Genomic DNA, 21,924 nt, shown 5'->3' on the forward strand with positions numbered 1-21,924 from the left:
GGGGTCGGCCCGTTGGTCCCGGCAGAAGTCCATGGTGGCCGAGGAATCCGTCGCCGCCCCTGGGGAAGCATCCTCTGGTTCTCCGGCCGAGCTGGTTGGCTCGGGGGTTTCCCTTTCCTCTCCTTCACTCTCGGGGGTCTCCCCTTCTAGGGCGGGCATGGCCCGCGGGTCGTCTCCTGCGTGCCGGCGGAGGAGTGCTGGAAACTCCGGCCAGTCTCGGCCCAGGATCACGGGGTATGCCAGTCGTGGGGCCAGTCCCACCACCATTGATCGGGTGACCCCCTCGATCGTCAGCTGGGCCCGGGTACTCAGGTAGGGCCGTACGTCTCCATGGATGCACTGCAGGCGAATTTCACCCAATCGGGCGTCAGCCGGGGGACCGAAGCGTTGGCGGACTAGCGTCTGTCCGCAGCCCGAGTCGAGGAGGGCCACCGTCGGGTATCCTTCAAGGACCACCGACACGGTGATCTTAGCCGCCTGGGAAGGACGGGCCCGAGCCTCCCCTGCACAGACCTGGCCAAAGGTACACTCCAGCCCTGGGCAATCCCGCTGGAGATGGCCGTACTCCCCGCAGGAAAAACAGGGCCCCGGGGTGGCCCGCCCCGTCCGGGGCCGGACGCCAGGGGGGGGTCCCGGCGGACTTCGGTGGTCTTTTTGCCCTATGGGGGTCGGGGTCCGAGCGGGTCGCCCGGGTGCCACCGGGGCCCGAGTCCCACCCTCGGCTCCCCGGGACGAAATCCGTGAATCTGCTCGAGCGGGTGTTCCTTTCTTCTCGGGGGTAGGGCGCTCCGCCCCGGGTGGGGGCCCTCGGAGTCCTGGGCCTATCAGCGTGTCAGCCGCGAGGAAGTCCTCCATTAGGGACACGGCGGCGGTCAGGGTCGCTGGTCGGTGCCGGAGGACCCAGGCCCACCCCCGTGGTGGAAGAACATGGGTGAACTGCTCCAGCAGCACCTGTTCCATTACCTCCTCCGATGTTCGGTGCTCGGGTTGTAACCACCGCTTGCAGGTTTCCCGGAGTTCCTGAGCCACCTGCCGAGGTCGGGCCCCCGTGGGGTAGGTCAGACTCCTAAACCGCTGCCGGAAAGTCTCGGGGCTCACATCCAGGGCATCAAGAATGGCAGCCTTTACTTGGCTGTAGTCTTGGGCGGCTTCCACCGACAGGCCTCGGTAGACCATCTGCGCCGTCCCAGTCAGGTATGGGGCTAATATGGAAGCCCATAGCTCCGGGGCCCAACCGGCGACAACGGCCACCCGCTCGAAGGTGACGAGAAAGGCTTCGGGGTCATCGCCGGGCACCATTTTCGTCAGCCGGATCGGGGGGCTGGGCCGCGTAGTCCCGGCTGCGCCTCCAGGCTGGGCCAGCGTCGCTGCGAGTTGCTGGAGACATTCCCGCTGGAACTCCTGCTGCTGGGTGACCAGGTCTTGCACGAGCTGGTTCCGTTGAGTTCCAAGCTGCTCCATGAGCTGCTGCTGCTGTTGCAGCTGTGCGGCCTGCTGCTCCCTTTGCTGTTGCAGCTGGGCCGCCTGCTGCCGCTCCTGGGTTTCTGTCACCAGGGCCAAGAGCTGGGACAGATCCATGTCTCGGGAGGGGGATCTTTCTCCCCCGGCCCCTCTCTCCCCGGAGTCGAGGGTTCGCGCCCACATCCTGGGCGGAACTCCTGGCTGGCTCGCCACGTGTAGTAGTTCCGGGGTGGGGCTCGTCCCCTCCTGGGGCGCCTGGAAGCCAGGCCGCCCCGCTGCAAAGCGAATAATAGTTCTGAGCTCAGGCCCTTTGGGCAGGGGCTGAGCACACAATTAACAGTTCTGAGCTCAGGCCCTTTGTGCAGGGGCTGAGCACACAATTAACAGTCCTGAGCTCAGGCCCTTTGTGCAGGGGCTGAGCACACAATTAACAGTCCTGAGCTCAGGCCCTTTGTGCAGGGGCTGAGCAGACAATTAACAGTTCTGAGCTCAGGCCCTTATGCAGGGGCTGAGCAGACAATTAACAGTTCTGAGCTCAGGCCCTTGTGCAGGGGCTGAGCAGACAATTAACAGTTCTGAGCTCAGGCCCTTGTGCAGGGGCTGAGCAGACAACAGTCCTGAGCTCAGGCCCTTATGCAGGGGCTGAGCAGACAATTAACAGTTCTGAGCTCAGGCCCTTTGTGCAGGGGCTGAGCAGACAATTAACAGTTCTGAGCTCAGGCCCTTTGTGCAGGGGCTGAGCAGACAACGAACAGTTCTGAGCTCAGGCCCTTATGCAGGGGCTGAGCAGACAATTAACAGTTCTGAGCTCAGGCCCTTTGTGCAGGGGCTGAGCAGACAATGAACAGTTCTGAGCTCAGGCCCTTATGCAGGGGCTGAGCAGACAATTAACAGCTCCGGCCCTGGGTCAGGGCGGGGCAGCAAACCAATAGTCAGTCAGAGGCCCAGGCCTTGTAGCAGGGGCTGGGTCAGTTTGGGTTAGCCCAGGCCCTAGGTCAGGGCAGGGCAGCCAACGGATAGTCTGTCACGGGCCCAGGCCCCTTGGACAAGGAGGAGGAGAGACTGCCACCCGGCGCGTGGTGGCAGGGGGGAACACAGGCCCGCCCACTCCACTGTGTTCCAGCCCGGGGCCCTATCCGCAGCAGTCCGTCTGCCGCGCAGTCAGTGGGGATCCTGACCGCAACACACTGACATGGGTTCGGGGTCTGCTATCCCCGGGCCACTTCCCATCTCCTCCGCCATGGGTACCTGCTCCTCCTGAGTTCCGTCTGCTGGGTCACAGATCATGGGCTCCTCCGGGCCCCGAGCACCAGGTAGGTCTGTCACTCCCTCTGGGCCCTCGGCGGGGGGAAGCTCAGACTGCTCCTCAGGATACCGGGCTCTCGGCAGGCTCGGCCAGTCCTCCTAAGGGTACCGGGCTCTCGGCCGGCTCGGCCAGTCCTCCTCAGGGTACCGGGCTCTCGGCAGGCTCAGGTCCGCGGGAGCTCGGGCACCAGCGTCTGTCCTCTCCCGCTGCCGGCCAGCTACTGAGCGCTGGGGCCTGGCCTTTATACTTCCTGTCCCGCCCCTTGACTTCCGGGGGGCGGGGACAGGCCGCGGTGGCTCCGCCCACTCTGGCGGCTTTTCTGGCTCATCCCTTCCTGGGGCGCCTGGAAGCCAGGCCGCCCCGCTACAGGCCCCAAGGTCCTCTGCTGCTACAGTAACCAGATCTGTCTAAGAACCCAAAGAGACGACAAGTGTTCACTTGCTAAACTACCATTCTTCTGGCAAACACCCATTCAGCTTAAGCTTTTCCATAGTTTAGTGTCAATATTTTGAATTAGAACCAAAATGTAACACTGTGTTAGAAAACCAAAGCATTTGGGTTTTGTTTTGGGATTTGGATTTTGTTTTTTTTATTTTCCCCAGACATTTATTTTCTTCAAAATTTCCAATGAAAAATATCCGGCATTTTTCCACCAGCTCCATTGTTTCCATATCCTCTCTTACGCCCTTGTCCTGCAACCACTTGTGCTTAATTTTATGCATGTAAATAGTCCTATTAAATTTAATGAGTCTGCTCACATGCTTAAAGTTAAGCCTGTGCATAAGTGTTTACAAGACCCAGACCTTAGCTATTATATAACCAGAATAGCATATAGATATTTAATCTGTTTAACCTTACCTCCTAAATCAATCTCAGAAGTTCCTTTATTTTATTACCCCTCTGCCCCCTTGAGTTATCTGCAATTTGTGAACATTCTCTTGGTATTGTGGTGCACAAAGCTATTCACCACCCTGCATAGGCAGGCATAAACGATTACCTCCCAATTCTGCAACATTATGCCTATGGTGCATTCCAAATTTACATTGGAAGCTCATATTTGGCTCTGCACTGTCCCACCCTAAGTCTTTTTTGATTTCCATATATCTACCTCCCATTGACTTTCTGTGTTTAGGTTAGTTTTCCCCAGATGTATTAGTTTGTTCTGATCCAGGATTAATTTCATTTGTTGTTTCCTGCACAAATATGTAACCTCTCTAGGTCCCTTTTTACTATTTCTCTTTTCCCACAATTATCTGTAACACTTTATCAAGGCCCCAACTCAGCAAGGTAATTAAACACATGCCTAACTTTAAGCATAAGATGTGACTTGTCCAGTTGATTTCAATGGACCTACTCACATGCTAAACTGAGGGCCTACATTAGCATAGCCTGAAAATGTGCAGCATATCCATATTCCAGATCATTAATAAATATATGACAAAAGACCAGGCCTGGTACCAATCTTGCTCTCAATCCCTCTCACTCTTGTGTATTGTGTCATTTTTTGTTGCTTTTTGTGTATAGCTTTTCAGTCCTACTGACAGTGCTCATATCCAAGCCAATCTGAATTATTGATATGAGTCACCATACAGGGCCAGCTCCAGGCACCAGCTGAGCAAACTGGTGCTTTGGCCGGCAGATTGTCCGAGGCGGCATTCTGCCCAATCCTAGAGCGGCACGGCCACTTTTTTTTTTTCTTTTGTTCCGCTCCAGCCGCCCTGTAGGGGGCGGCGGCGTGGAGAACCAGAGCGCCCTGCAGGGCAGTCCTCTTCCTTGCCTCCTCGCCGACTGGAGTGGAGCCCTTGCGGCAGGCGGCAGGAGGCGGCGCAGCAGGAGGGGCTACGTGGCAGCACCTCTGCTGTAGCCCTGGCCCCCTTCTCTCTCTCTCCCGCCTGCTCCCTCCCCCGTGCCCCCCCACCCCAGCTGGTCCCCCTGCATTTGCGCTCCAGCTGCGCTGCAGGTTTTTTTTTTTTTTTTTTTTTGCTTGGGGTGGCCAAAAAACCAGAGCCTGCCCTGTCACCATATCAGATGATTTGCTGAAGTCCTGATATATGACATTTACTGCATTGCATTCCCTTCATCCATTAACTTGGCAATATCATCTGAATGAGCAAATAAATAAATAAATATCAAGCTTTTCTGGCTTGAACTTTTCTTTACAAATGCTGTTATTGGTCATGATTCTGGTATATCGGTGAGGTTGTAGAGCAAAGTCACTTTGCTATCCTATTGCTAATACACTTCTTGTATTGCCCCACTCACCCCTGGTGCTAAAGTACTGCAGGGGAGCCCTGCTGACACAAGCTTTTCTGAGGGATGTGCTGAATCTGCACATTCTAGGTTATCCTGGCGACACTCCCTCCTCCAAGAGGATTGTTCACTTTTAGGATTGCACTGATCTGCCATGGGGCCTTGGATGGGGAGGGGTTTGCAGGTGCCTTGTTCTGCAATCTCCTCCTTTTAGTTACCGTTGAAATAATAAAAACCACTCACTGACAGCCTGCCTCCAGAACAGAGTCAGTAATGGCTTAAGGCCCATGGACTACATGCTGTGAGTTACAATTTAACCTTCAAACAGACCTATAACCACATCCCAGCTCTTGGAGGTGCAGAGTAATGGGGTATTGATCTTGCACCCTTAAAGTCAATGGGAATTTAGGACATTTATTTTAGAATCCAATTACATTAAATATATTGGACCCGGATCGTCACTTGGTGTAAACTAACATAATTCCTCTGAAATCAAAGGAGCCAGGTTTATTCACACCACATGACTATCTGGATTAATTTAATTATTCTCAGTCATACAACTTTTTCCAGGCTAACAGTTTTACACGAATGTGACTCTGAATAAGGCACCGTGCTGAGAAATAACAAGAGAAGTTTTCATCTCTTCCCTGCCCACCCCACCCCCATATTATGTTCTTTTTGTGATTAATTAAATTAAATTGCTATTTGCAAGGCACTTTTTTTTTTTGCCTGAGGTACCATCTTTCTTTATAGATTTTCTTTCTTACGTACAGGCTAGACGGATGGCATAAAGAAGGAACATATAGACAGTTTAATGGATAAGGCACAGAGGGTCAAACAAAAAATGAAACAAGTGAAGTTGTTGACACATTCTAGTAGCAAAAATTTGGTTGCAGCACAATCAAATAGATAAAATACTCAGGTTATTTAGCAAGTTCAGTGAGGATGGTAGTCTCTGTTGGTAAGTAGAATGCAATATTGTCCTCTCCTCTCTCTGGGTCAAAAGATGCCAGAATTTCAGGTTTAAGTGCTTGCTTATTAGCTTGGAAGTAGGTGATGAATGGGGAGTTAGAGTTCTTTTTAATCACTTGCTGTTATAAGATTTTATATAGTTCTGTAAGGGATTCAGGAGAAAAGCTGTTTTAACCCATTTGTGAACCAGACTATTGTTGTAAAGACTCTAGCTGCACTGGGTTTCTGTGGTCATGCATTGACCCAGCTGAGGTGTTGTGCCTGAGGTAGACACAATGGCTCCTGGACTATGGGTGGAACACAGCTGCTGCCACACCCTTTATGATTCTGGCAGACCAGGTGCCAGCTCATGCCAAGGATCCTTGGCTTCACGGAACACTGACAAATACATAGCTGGAAACCAGTCTGGATCTCCTGTGTGTTAGAATTGTTAAAATAGATATTGACTACAAGAATGTGTTTAGTGTTTAGACTTTATGAAATGCTTGCATGATGCTGCATGTATTAATCTTACTTAGAATATCTGTATCCCATACTAGAAGATAACTTTTAAGTGTGTGTTAACTATAAAAATGCTTGCTAAGACTGTAAATCCTCACAGTCAGGAGAAAAGTATCACAAAGTGTGAAGTACTAGTTTACCACAACAGGTGTCATTTCCTTCTGAACAAAATAAGGCCTATAGACATCAGACAAGCCATTCTGGAACATCAGAAGACAAAAGACTTTGTTGATTGCTCCTCCCATATCTGGGAAGTGGAAACAAAACCCTCATCCCACAAACCCTCATGCCATCAGCTTTAGCTCTGGGGGAAGGGGATAAAAATACCTGAAAAATTGTTATCACTATGTTGCATAGAATTCGGAGAGGGCAGTACTTCTAAGCATAAGCAAGGGATTCCAGAGCTGCTTAGTTTGTTTAGCCCTAAAGAACACACTGAGCTTGCATATATAGCAGCTACTATCACCTTTTGGAACCAAGACTGTAACTCATTTGTGCATGTATGTTTGCCTACTTTAACCCTATCAAATAACTCATTTCTTTTTCCTAGTTATTCAATCATTGGTTAGTTTATTACAGGTTTGGCTACAAGTATTGTTTTCGGTAAGAAATCTACCGTACAATTGACCTGGGGTAAGTAAACTGGTCCCGTGAGACTAGGAGTAACCTGAATATTACTGTGATTCTTGGTGTAAGAGACCATCTATCACAAAGGCAAGCTTGCCTACATGGCAAGCTAGATCGGCGTATACACGGGGACAGTTTGCAACTCCATGTTAAGCCTGATGTAGTGCTTGAGGAGTTCACACTTGATACTTGGTTGTATGGTCTCCTTGGAAGAAATAACTGTAGTTCTTTATTGTTACAAAAAAAAAATACACATTTTTTTTCTCCCAATCAATTTTGAATTTCAGTGCTGGTTAATTTCAACCTGAAAATTCTCAAGCCTTTGGCCTCTTGTTCTAAATCACTTAGTGCTAAATGTTGGCTATATGTTGATGAAAATCCAAAGCTGCAGAGCCAGACACCTCTCATAATGTTTCCTGAAACCCAGACTTCAGTTGGGTTTGGTTTCAGTTTCTCCCTTACTGGTGCCATTCCAAAGACTTCAGATTTATATCTCCTATCAAAGACAAAGTAATGGCCCTACGGCCTATCAGATTTACTTCCCCAAAAGAGAGCAGTTTCCAGTTAGAGCTGTGCAGCAGTAAACCACTTGGGATCCCATTTAGGCCTCCCTCTACGTTAGCCATTTTCCTGCTATATCAGTGTTGCCTCAATTTAAACTCCTTAAATGCAAGGCACCATATGAGGCATACATATTAGCAAATCTTTTTTTTTTTTTACTCTGAGCCTGATCCAGTGCCCTGAACTCAATAAAAAAAATCCCATTGATTTCAATGGGCTTTGGATCAGGCCTTCTGAAATTTTAAGCTTCTTCTCACTAACAAATCGTAGCAAAATCCTCCTCCAACAAGGAATTTAGTAATACATTATTTTGGGATCATTGTCCCCAAATAATCAATGAAGTCAGACTGGGATTTTCTCATTCCCTCCCATATCTCCAAACAAATGTGAAAACAAGGTGGATGTACTTTGCTCAGCTTTGTTGCCTTCAGTGTACTCCCAAATATTATGGTAGCCATCACTTTATGCTAATGAAGAAAATTATTTGAGATTACAAAATTATTTCCATAAAAGGTAACAAGCCAGAGGTTTAAGATTTTTTTTAAAGCATTAGAAAACTTGCTGTAGATACTTAAACATATTAGGATAACTCCTGAGCTTTTAAACAACTCATTTTGTTTAATAGGCTGGTTCAACTTCTCCATCTCAAATATCCCCTCACAAATGTTGTTTTTGCTCTTACACTGAACACACTACTTGCAAAGCCTATCTGCTTGTGGAGTGGAGTAAAAGGTGACTTTTTTCCACTGGCATAGAATGCTCTCCAAGGGCCTAATCCACAGCCCAGTAAAGTCAAAAGCAAGATCCCAGTGCTCCAAATGTAACTCTGAAACACATAGGAGACCCCAACAACATCATAGCAGCATCCAGATGTTTCAGGCTTTTAGAACTGCACACCTCCTGCCAGAATGACAATATCAGCTGCAGAACTGCAAGCTTCCCACTTCAAAATATTCCCTTTCTTGTCATTGCCATTAAGGGTACTAGTTAGAGTGGTGATTTTTGCTAAAACGGTGATCTCAGGATAGCTCCTAACAACAATGACATTTCATCACTGGATAGCCATCCAATGCCACAACGCCAATTCGTTTATGCCATTGCTGCTGCAAACACTACAAATCATCCTCTGTACCCCCAAAATAATAGCCAGCAATATCTTGCATTATTAGATTCACAGATCTGTATAGCCAGTAAGGTCCTTTCAGCCTGCAATGTTTGCATTCAGCCCAATAACTTGTTGAATTAAGCATACCTATGTAGCCTTTTGCATGAAATATAAAATCTCTAAAAGAGGGATAATGCATAGATTGCCAATGAAAAGAACTTTAAAAAAAAATACTGGTTTGTCATTTCTCATCAAGATCTGGTTTGGAATCTAAAGCCAAAACCCACCATAGGAAATAGTTGGGACTTCTGACTACCCAAAGGAAAGCGGGGGGGGGGGGGGGGAAGTGTTTTTTTTTTTTTTTTGTCTGTTAGACTCCAGTGGAACGTTTTTCGCAAATATTAAATTAAAAATGATATGCGAACCCAGCATCACAGTGGATACTCTTGTTGGCTGTCTCAGCGGCAGGGCCATCCCTAGGGGTGCACGGAGCCAGGGGCAGAAGTGAAGGATTCGTCTTTTCCGGGACCAACTGCATCGCCCAATCGCACTGGCCTACGGAGGTCCCCAAAGCATGGGTCCCGGAGCGGTTGCCCCAGTTCGCCCTACCCAGGGGATGACTCTGATCAGTGGAAAGGCCAAGGAATGAATGGGCAGCAGAGAAGTAAGGGTGGCAATACCATACCATGATACTATTACATCTGCACTCCTGTCTTCAGAGCTGGGCAGCCGGAGAGTGGCGGCTGCTCACTGATGGCCCAGCTCTACAGGCAGCAGCACAGAAGTAGGGATGGCACTGTCATACCATGCTATCCTTAATCCATCCTGCTGGTGGTGGCAGGTCTGCCTTCAGAGCTGGGATCGTGGCCAGCAGCCACCACTCTCCAGCTGCCCAGATCTGAAGGCAGCGCTGCCACCAGTAGCAGCACAGAAGTAAGGGTAGCAGTACCACAACCCTCCTACAAATTTGTGACCCCTCCACAACTCCTTTTTGGGACAGGACCCCTACAATTACCACACCATGACATTTCAGATTTAAATAGCTGAAATCATGAAATTTATGATTTTTTAAATCCTATGACTGTGAAAGTGACCAAAATGGACAGTGAATTTGGTAGGGCCCTAGCCAGCATCTTTCACTAGCATTATAATAATACTTAGCACTTATATACACTGTACATTTTCAAAGCACTTAGCAAATATGAAGGAATCCTAAAGGTGCTTTAAAAAGACCTGGCTAACACCATAGAGACTTGGTGGTTATGAAGGCTAGGACCATGGATTTGATTTAAGATCCTGGTGTAAGGGCAAATAAAGACTGAGTTTGATCCTGCTCCAGTGAAATCAATAGGACTTTTGCCATTTAATGGGCTGAGGATCAGGCCTTTAGCTGGGGAAAAAATCAAAGATACAGCTGAGCATTCCTTCAGTCAATAAATTATACATACATACTACAGAACAATGAAAACAGAGAGACAGAATTGTTCCCAGTGTAATGGTACTTTTATTGAAGAAACAAAGTGAAGGACTATGAGTAATGCCTGTTATCAGGGAAAGGGGTTAGATTCAGTGTCAAGAATATTTGAAATGTCACCCATTTCCATTTAAGATGGAAAAAAATGTACCATCTGCTCTTTGTTTTATGTACCACTTCTCGCAAATATCAAAGTTACTGCCTTCTTTCCCCAGTATTTATGGAAAATGCATACAGTTCTGGCTGCGAAACTATAAAAATTTTAGAACATCAAACAACCCAAAGCTACTGTATCATGAAGATACAGCACACACGCACACGCTAACCTTGTTAAGGATTGGATGTAATTGGGACTATTGCATGATTGAGTGCTCACCAGCATGACTAAAAGCTTACACAAGTTCACCCAAAGTGGCTACATCTGATACTTTTATAACAAGAATGTAGGTAGTGATTCTAGGGGTGGGTGGTGATTTAAAGAATGATTTTCGGAGACACTAATCAGTTGCAGCTTCCATTTATTGGGGTGGAAGTTGTGGGAAATCAGCACATCTAAAAGATCAGTACACTAATGTATCTATGATGGAGTTAAAACACACAGAGCCTGAGGCTACACTCACACTGGTGAAAATCAAGGGTAGCACCAGTGATGTAACGCTGGTGTAAAGTAAATTTGGCTGAGAGGAGAAACAGCTCCACACAGTCACAGAATATGAATAGAGGGTAGGATAGAAGGAAATGGCTAAGAACTTAAATACAGTGTTGTTTCATTCAGAGTGCAGAATTACATTAGTGCATTGGGAGATGGACTTGAAAGGCTGTACTTAACAGGACATTAAGGAAAATGAAAGAGTTTTGGTGAAGAAAAGTTGCATCAGATATGGGAAATCAGACATTTTTACTGTTTGGAAAGAAGTAAGGGATCAGACTAAGAGAATTAAATGGCTGGACAACATGACAGTAGGGTCAAGGGAAAGACATGGTGATGCTGAGATGAAAGGAAAACATGAAAAGAATGGAGAAAAGGGGATAGGAAGAAAATAGGATATACCCAGACTTTGTGGGGCACGTCCAAACTCAGCAAGGGTGAACTAGTCTGGAAAACTTACTTTTCCTATTTCAACCATTTGTGAACTGCCTTCTGGGCTTCAGCTCAGACTGACATATCATGATAAAGCCTATTCTTCTGGGATTTCCAGGGAGTATGGGATGTCTAGTCTAATAAAATATCCAGCCAAATTATGCAGATTCCAAAAGTTTTGTTTAAAGCTTCACAAAAGTATCTGAAATCTCTGGTGCTTATCCAAAGTATTTCCAAACTCCAAACCTTTTGCACTTCAGCCATTGTGAAGGTTCCAATCTTGCAAAGATAAGAATGTCTGTGCATGTGAATATTCCCCTGAGGTATGTCTACACTTAAAAAAAACCTTCATATGTTCTTCGGATTAACTAACACATGTTAGCTTGCTTAGGTTCAGATAACTGTGAAAATGCAGTAACTGGGCTTACACTGAGGTTAGCCACTCAAGTTAAAGGCAGTCAAGGAAACTGGCATTGAAATTGAGCTGCTAGCCTGGGTTCAAAGCGGAATTGTCTTGTCTTCACTGCTGTTTAAATCTGAATTACATAATATGAGTTAGCTAACTCAAATTATCTTTTTTTGAAGTGTAATTATACCCACTGACTGCAAGGATTAGGGCCTAAAAAAAGCACGTTGCTGGGACAGTGTATGAAAAGCTATAATAAATATACAATTACATGGTATCATGCACTTCATGGTCATCAATACACATGCTGTATCTGAATGGGCTTCACCATCATCCATGGAAATAGAATTAAGGATCTTCTCTTTCAAAAATCACACCTGAGCTGAGTGAGAATCTGCGTTATCTGTAGGGTTATCTAGTATCTACATATACTGTTGCCTTATATGTGCTGTAGACCAGCCACTTGATGAATCAAACACATGTTAGTAAGTCTGCTATTTATTTCAGTGATACAGATAAACATTCACCAATTGCTTATATCTGCACTACTGCTGCCCATGCTGCATTTCTATAGATAAATAGTAGGACTTTATCTCCAGTGTTGCCAGTCTGGCACCTTTCCCCAGTACTAAAAGTCAATTCAGGAGAAGTAGAAAAAAAAGCTAAACTCTAATTATTTTCTAGGAATTAGTGTCTTCAGAGGTATCTCCTCTTATGGAAAAATTGTACAAGAATCTGGTAATTTTTTCAAGCAATGTTAGTAAATGAATCTCTTAAAAATAACTGACTTTTTTCTGTTTTCATCACTGTGTGGCATATGAAAAATAGTGAAGACTGAGAGGAACAGGGTGGATTAATTCATTTTTTCATGTGCTCCCAGATAAGACTTCACTCTGAGTGCCCTCACTGTTGAGCTATGATCTCAGTACCTCACAGAAAGGTGTTCTTTGGAGAGTAGAAGGCTTAAATCTCCAGGGATGTCAATTTGCCACCTTTCACAAGAACTAAATCCATTTAAATTCAAGGGGGAAAATCATGGAAGCCAAATGGAGGGTGCATTTTATTTAGAAATATGTAAAATAAATTACAAAATACTTCTATGGCTTTACAGCTAACACTGTAAGGCTAAATGGCTAAATGAGCCTTCTGAGTCATTTCTGCATCCATTCAGACTTGGCCTGGATTAAGCATTGGGGAATATATTATACTGCAGGGAATGATCCTGATCCTGGGTTGATATGCCTCTTTTCCATATCTGACTTTATGCCTCTATAGGCATATCCGAATTTTTCCCTTCATCTATGGAACAGCAAAGGACTCTTGGATGATGTCTTCTCCCACCCCCTTTGTGTCTAAACAGTTCATTGCAAACTCCTCAGCAGTGATCTGAGTATTGACATGTTGAAGGAATAGTCTTTGTATCTTCCCTCCCATAAAGTGGAGAGATTTTCTATATAGTTGTCGTATCCTGTAGCAATGCCCACTCCTGGCCCCTCCACAAACGCAGTCAGAGACCAACTGAAGTGTAGCACCCATGTCCTTTTATTGTTTGTGTTTGTTCCCACCACCTATTATTTACAGGGACCAACACTCTGGGAGACTACTAGCTCCCAGCCAGTAGGGATCTAGAGCCTATGCTCCTCCCTTTCCTGTCTCCCCCTGCTTCCTGTCTCTTAGCCAGCTTTATAGAGCAGGCTGGCTACCCAGGCCTGTAGGTGGATCCACTCTGGTAATTAGGGCGTGGCCCCTCAGCCAGCCCAACTAACACCCTTCTTCCTCTGGAACAGGGCTAACAGGGGCCTGGTTTGTTTCTCCTAGCCAGCACCCTGTTACATACCCTAAACAGCTCTTTCTCATGATTTGGCTTGAATCTTTAAATATACAATGAATTTGAAAAACAAAACAAACAAACAAAAAAACCCAAACCTGTTTCTTATACTTTCTCCTGGTCTTTTTACTTATGTGTCTTTCCTCATCATGCATTATTCATCATGTTAACTAACACTCAAGACATCACCATTAGGGTGCATCACTAGAGGCATCTGGATGGAGTAGTTGAAGGGGAACAAGATGTCATATGCTTGAAGTAAATACTAAGAGCATTGCTGAGGAGTTTGTAATGAATTGTTCACACAAACGGGGAAAAATGCCATTTGCATGCAGCAGAACAGGGAAGACAATGGTAGGGTGACAGAAAGTATATGGCCATTTTCTGGAAGTAGTAATTCTAGGACTAAAAATGGTTCAATCTGCAGAAGTTCAGAGTATGAGCCTGGATAATTCTTATCGGAACTGCATAACCCATATGGAGGTGTTACTCATCTGAGTTAAGCAGCAGAACCTGGCCTGTGGGTTCCCAGTGGCAGAAAAATCTACCAAGAGTATGGGCAAAGTAGTGCAAGTCAATTCCTGGCAGCTGCAAACTGTCTGGGGTGTAGCCCATGACAGAACCCAATTGAAATGTAAAGATGGGATTCCAGGGTGAGCAAGATAATAGTACTCTGAGTTCAAGACAAAGAGGATGTGATGAGGTATATACCCCATATTGGCACTGAATCTAGGGAGCTCAATTAATGCAGCTGGTGGCACCTGGAGGGTAGGCCAGAAATGACTGAAGATGAAGCCCAATTGGGCCCCGGAGAGAGGGAGCTGGGTGGTAAGCCTAAAAGTGGTAAGCCTAGGGGGGAAGGTGGAGGTGTAGGGAAAGAGGGGTAGAACTCTTCAGCCACTTTCTGGATGCTAGCAAGTGAAGGAAAGACCTAAACAGAGGAAGATGTACAGTAAGCACAGGGAGGGGTGGTGGAAAAGGGCTTTAAGAAGGGCAAGGTAGAAAGAAGTCCATGGAGTCAGTGAAGCTGCTGAGGGAGACCTTATCCACTCACCATAGGGGCCTTGGACTGGAATCCAGAGGAGAGGGAGGCCCTGAGTTCCCCTATTGGCCTCTGGAAACGGTGGCATGGAAGCACCCTGACAGACCCTGACATCTGCTGGCAGAACAATACAGCTGTGCACAGACAATCCAGGAAGATTTTGGAGAGTGCTGGGGACAATTTCCTGGTGCAAGTGCTGGAGGAACCATCTAGGGACTTTGCTCCTCTTGACCTTCTGCTCACAAACAGGGAAGAATTGGTAGGGGAAGTAGAAGTGGGTGGCAACTTGGGGAACAGTGACAATGAGATGGTCAAGTTCAGGATCCTGACAAAAGGAAGAAAGGAGAACAGCAGAATACAGACCCTGGACTTCAGAAAAGCAGACTTTGACTCCCTCAGGAAACTGATGTGCAGGATCCCCTGGGAGAATAACATGAGGAGGAAAGGAGTCCATGAGAGCTGGCTGTATTTTAAAGAGGCCTTATTGAGGGTTCAGGAACAAACCATCCCAGATGTGCAGAAAGAATAGCAAATATGGCAGGCGACCAGCTTGGCTTAACAGAGAAAACTTTGGTGAACTTAAACACAAAAAGGAAGCTTACAAGAAGTGGAAACTTTGACAGATGACTAGGAAGGAGAAGAAAGATATTGCTCGATCATGCAGGTGTAATCAGGAAGGTCAAACCTCAATTGGAGTTGCAGCTAGCAAAGGATGTGAGGGGTAAAAAGGAGAGTTTGTACAAGTATGTTAGCAACAAGAAGAAGGTCAGGGAAAGTGTGGGATCCTTACTGAATGGGGGAAGCAACCTAGTGACAGATCATGTGGACAAAGCTAATGTACTCAATGCTTTTTTTGCCTCTGTCTTCACGAACAAGGTCAGCTCCCAGACTACTGCACTGGGCAGCACAGTACGATGAGGAGGTGAGCAACCCTCAGTGGCGAAAGAACAAGTTAAGGACTATTTAGAAAAGCTGCATATACACAAGTCCATGGGGCTGGATGCAATGCACCCAAGGGTGCTGAGGGAATTGGCTGATGCGATTGCAGAGCCATTGGCCATTATCTTTGAAAACTCACGGCAATCGGGGGAGGTCACAGATGATTGGAAAAAGGCAAATATAGTGCCCATCTTTAAAAAAAGGGAAGGAGAATCCAGGGAACTACAGACCAGTCAGCCTCACCTCAGTCCCTGGAAAAATCATAGAGCGGGTCCTCAAGGAATCCATTTTGAAGCACTTGGAGGAGAGGAAGATGATCAGGAACAGTCAACATAGAATGACCAAAGGCTAATCATGCCTAACCAATCTGATTGCCTTCTATGATGAGATAACTGGCTCTGTGGATATGGGGAAAGCGGTGGAAGTGATATACCTAGACTTTAGCAAACCTTTTGATGCTGTCTCCCACAGTATTCTTGACAGCAAGTTAAAGAAGTATGAATTGGATGAATGGACTATAAGGTGGATAGAAAGCTGGCTAGATTGTCGGGCTCACGGGGTAGTGATAAACGGCTTGATGTCTAGTTGGCAGCCAGTTATCAAGCAGAGTTACCCAGGGGTCGGTCTTGGGGCCGGTTTTGTTCAACATCTTCATTAATGATCTGGATGATGGGATGGATTGCACCCTCAGCAATTTTGTGGATGACACTAAGATGGGGGGAGAGGTAGATATGCTGGATAGGGTCCAGAGTGACTAGACAAATGTCTAATTAAACTCACTTAAAATTTTACACCTTATTTCTAGTCTGAATTTGTCTCTTTTTAACTTCCAGCCATTGGATCTTGTTATACTTTCTCTTCTAGACTGAAGAGCCCTCTACTATCATTTTTTATTCACAATATAAGTAGAGATAGTCCGTGATCAAATCATCCATTTAGCCTTCACTTTGATAAGATAAATAGACTGAGCTCCTTGCATCTATTGCTATAAGGCATGTTTCCTAATTATTTAACAATTCTCATGCCTCATCTCTAAATCCTCTCCAATTTATCAACATCCTACTTGAAATGGGGATACCAGTACTTAACCTTCTTACTCCATGTTTCCTTGTTTGTACATCCAAGGACCACATTAATTTTTGTCCAGTGTTGAAATGGGAACTCATGTTCAACTGATTCTCCACCATGACTACAAAGTCTTTTTCAGAGTCACTCTTTTGGGTGGGTGGGGCAATCATATTCAACTGAAAAAAAAATCTTCACTTCAGACAAATCCAATTTTGAGATAGTGAGGCCACAATTACATAGAACATGAACATGCTCCCTAAGTCATAGTGAAGGTAGCAAATGCCTTGTGTTTCACTACATACAATTGGATCCCTCTGAAGAAAGCTGATCGTAGCAGTTTCTGCTGCATCCACAGCATAACCTACATATTGTTTGTGTTTCATAGCTGGGGGTGTTTACAGTGGTGATGTAACTGTTTAAAAAAAGGTGCTAAATGAAATGTATGGAGTGGGTGGCAGTAATCACTTAAGACTGTTTTATAACAGTAATATTTCTCTTAGGTGAAATTTAAATCTTATGCCACCATTATTATTATTTTGGTACACAAACCAGAAGTACTGACAGCCTTTGATCGTTAAAAATCAAAAGCCACTTTTCTCAGGAGTATGGGTGTTATCCCTGGTTTCTTGGATGCATTCTAACTGATGCACTTATTATTCTAGCTACTAAAATTCCAATTCCCTGTGCAGTTTTAATGGCATAGGGCATTCTTAACTTTCTGTTTTTAATCTGTGTAATGATTTTTTATTTCTTTTCATTTTTGACTATTAAGTACCTGTTTGGCTTAACACTGGCAGTGACTCTAGTCTAGTGCATAAAGCCCACTTTATTGTCTAAGGGAGGGAATAAATGATAGATGGTTAATAGTTATAAACTGGTGATATTAACAATGAAATTAACATATGCATATATATGTACACACATTCCAGCATGCGTGTGCATGTATATACTCATGCATAATATTAATGATCAAATTAACATATATATGTCTTTCTGTGTATGTAGATCACTCACACATCAGCTGAGAGTGTCTTCTGAGATCTGGTCACTTTGTGACACTTGTGTCATAAATGGGCAGGATTCTGGCTGCAGATTACGAGAACAGCTCCCTGCTAACTCAGCCAGAGCCTTGACCCTATACCAGCGGCTGATTTTAGAGTTGTCTAGAAGCACTGTCAGGGCTAGGGTTGGTCCCATGAATGTGGGAGCTGGAACTGGCTCTCTGATGCCACTGTCTTCTCTACTACACCACACTTTTGTCACTGTACAAATCAAAGATCAAACAAGAAAACATGAACTTTTGTAATCCCCACTGAAATGAAGCCACTTCCACAGCATAACTGTTTAGAATAGAAAATTCTCTCTTTTTAACTCAGGAACTCCCAAAAAACAAACACCAAAGACAAAAAAGACTCTTGTGATGTGAACTTAGCCTATGAAATGGTTTAATTTGTCACTTCCACTAATAATATAATAATGAAGAAAGCGCACCAAAAAAACCTCCCACACTTTCCAATGCATAAAGACAGCTAGTGAGCACTCAAGAGTCAACTAGTTATTTGATGTTGTTTATACAAGTTGTATGGGTCATTGGACAACTATTCAATAATTTAAATGCTTGGATATTTTATTTAAAATGTTCTGTGTAATTAATTATGTAACTGAGAAGTTAAAACAACTGAATCACCCGCTTTTATTTTCATGTCCAAACTGTGTGTTTAACAAATGATGAGAGAACCTTCAAAGCTCTGGATAAATGCCCTAGATTTTTGGATGTTGCTGCAAAGTTTATCCAAACTGCACAAATCTCAAATGTTTGTAAAATTCTTCAAGAAATCTCTTGAGTGCAGGCTCTTTCTTTGAGTTGTTTAGTATTATTAACATCTTCTGGCCAAACAAGAACTAGTTAATGCAGAACATGACATACAATGTGGAAGAAAAGGGGGAAAACAATCTGATTTTTGTTTTAGAAAATTCTACGGACAGAGTCTGGTTTTTCATGAGCGTTCAGGCTAGTTCTTCCTTTTAAACTCCTTGAAAGCCAGAGTTCATTAACATTCATTCATATTCGAAATAGCTGAATGGCAGTTTGGTTCAAAAAAGTTAACACCCCTTTTTATTTTTGAACATTCATAAAAGTTGCTTTCTGCTCATACTAAACTTTGGGGAATATTTGTTTGTCTATCATGCTGACGAGCAACAAGGGCATGCAGCTGTAAGCAAGCTTGTTATTCATTATTCATTGAATCATGGAGTAGAAACAATACCATGTGACTTAGATGACCAGTCACACACCATTAGTAGGTCATAATAAATAGAGGGAGTCTGAATAACTTGCAAGATACTCATAGTGTACATTGAAATTTATATAAAATTTTCATTGAGCAGTTTTGAACAAGCAATGGATAGCAGAGTAAAAATGCAAGCAATTTGTTAATAAGAAAAAAAAAATGCTTCACAAGACTATGCTCCCTTTTTTTGAAATTCATCCTTAAGATTCACTTTTATATGTCACCTACAAGACATAGTCCACTAAATAATGGCCAGTTAAAGGGAAGGTTGGTACTTAGGTAGATACTTAATGAAACATGAACAATAAGGTTTCTGTTTTATCCCTTTTCTCAGCTCTCTCTTTGTCATTTCTCTGTAAATGTAAATGCTCCAGAGCAGGGGCTTTGTGGCTATAAAACCACTATAACAACAATATTCCATTTAGTGTTTTCCTTTTGAAACTATTATGTTATCTTGTATTATTGCTAGTTTGAGCTGGTCAGCAACTTTTTTTTGAAACCTGCAACTTGCATGTTTGCACATGCAATACCCTCATGCTTCAGGGCATAAACCAATCTCTGTTATGGAGGAGGAAGAAAGTTTCCTTATGAGTAAGTTATTCCATAACTGCCTACCGCAATGTTTCTTGTACCTTTGTTCTTTTTTACTGCAGCATCTGGTATTGTTAGAGAGGGTACTAAGAAAAATGAAATTCTGTTCTGGCATGGCATGCCATGAACATTCCTATGTACCTGTGATGGGTTGGACCTCCCTTCTGGGATGCCACCTGATGTACTGAGATTTCACTGAGCCTTTCCTGCTCAACCATCTTGGGTTCCCTCTCCCTGCTTTGCTGAATTAGGCTCTCTGGCCTCTTGCAGCACACACAGAGAGGTAGGGCCACGCCCTGCAGCAGACAGACAGACTGAAGATAGCTGTGTGTGAAAGGACTCCCACCAGCACTCACATGAACACCCCTTTTAGGAGATAAACCCCAAATAATACTGTCTTGCACTGTATAGAAAAATCTGCACAATGCAAGCTCATAAAAATCCGCCCTCTTCCTCAATGTGAAGAGAGATGTGCATGACTTCTTAGACTCATAGACTTTAAGGTCAGAAGGGACCATTATGATCATCTGGTCTGACCCCCTGCATGCTGCAGGCCACAAAACCGTCCCTACCCTTCCCTTGACTCTGCTGATGAAGTCCCCAAATCCTGTGTTTTAGTGACTTCAATTGGCAGAGAACCCTCCTGCTAGCGATCCCTGCCCCATGCTGCGGAGGAAGGCGAAAAACCTCCAGGGCCTCAGCCAGTCTACCCTGGAGGAAAATTCCTTCCCGACCCCAAATATGGCGATCAGTAAGACCCCCGAGCATGTAGGCAAGAGTCTCCAGCCTGACCCTTGCTCTCTTCCTCCCCCCCCAGTTATGAATTGCACAAACTGGGTTATATTATAAACAAGAAATAAGTTTAACAATTACAAAAGGTGAATTTTAAGCAGTTACAGGGATAGCAAACAGAACAAAGCGGATTACCTTAGTAAATAAACAAAAGCCGCAAACTGAGCTTAACTCACTAGACAGGTAGGATACAAATTAGCAAATTCTCACCCTGAGTGATAAACAAGCTGGCAGATTCTTAAGGCACAAGTTGCCTTGGTTTTCCCAGGTTTTCTTACCCAGGCTAAAAATCCTTCCGACCTGGGACCATCACTTCCCACATTTCAGTCTTTGTCCTCAGATGATTTCAGGTGTGTTGTTGTAGGGCGAATGAGATCCTCTCCATTGTAATTTTTCCTCTTTTATATCTTCCCCCCACTTGTTGGAAAGCTTTTTCGCTGTGACCTAGGTCAAAGAGTTCCCATTGTGTAGAGGTATCTCTGAGAGGTTTCTATTGCACACAGTTCCTGGGGTAATCCTTATGCTTGTGTACATTTATTCAATAAGCCACTAACATTGTTTGGCCTCATCCAGTGTAGCACATTTGTAATACAGAGACGTGGTCAATATTCCCAGCTTCAGATACAAAATGATACATGCATACAAATTGGATAAACTCATTCAGTAAATCATAACCTTCCAATGATACCTCACATGAGCCCTCTTGCATAAAGTATGTCTTAGTTATACCACATTCATATTATAACCATATTTCCATGAAGAATATGTGGTGTAACGTCACAGTACCTATATTCCTAAGGTAGGCAGTTTCGATCAAGTTATCTCAGAGCACACAGGTAGATTAGGTGCAACAGAAAGAAGGCACCTGAGGAGTATGTTAGAAATGTCTAGCTCTAGTTTAATTTGAGACAAATTCTGCACACCTCCTGAAGACTTGATTGAAGGGAATGAGCTCTTTGGCTTATCTAAATAGAATTGTTTCCTACAATCAACAGGAGTTTTAATTAAGTCTTGACTGTGGTAATGTGCAGGACACAAACACACTGAGTTTTGCCATGGGATAGAGATTCTGCTAAATGGCTAACACTTACATAAATAAAGATATCCTATCTCCTAAAACCAGAAGGGACCTTGAAAGGTCATTGAGTCTAGCCCTCTGCCTTCACTAGCAGGAATGAGTACTGATTTTGCCCCAGATCCCTAAGTGGCCCCTTCAAGGATTGAACTCATAACCGTGGGTTTAGCAGGCCAATGCTCAAACCACTGAGCTATCTGTCCCCTCCCCCACTTCTTTAGTGTTGAATGCTACAACAAAATACATGCGGAGAGTAACATTCACCTGTGATGAAGAGAGACAGCAGAACACCTTCTAAATCGCTTAATTCCTATATTAAGGCTACATGGTGCATATACTGGTGAAGCATGCCTCCATGCCGGCACTGACTAGAACTGCCTGAGTCTGCTCTTACTTCTGTTCTACAGGATAACTGGTAGGAAAAGAAAGAAAAAGAAATAGAGGATTGTGCTGACACAATCAAACAACACAATGTTGCTCTGTGACTCCCTTTAAACCATGTATGACTCATTGAAATTGGGGCTTGCTTCATTAAAGGGTTCAGATGGATCTAC

The sequence above is a fragment of the Malaclemys terrapin genome, chromosome 4 (assembly GCF_027887155.1).
Source record: "Malaclemys terrapin pileata isolate rMalTer1 chromosome 4, rMalTer1.hap1, whole genome shotgun sequence".
In the NCBI taxonomy this organism is placed as follows: domain Eukaryota; kingdom Metazoa; phylum Chordata; order Testudines; family Emydidae; genus Malaclemys; species Malaclemys terrapin.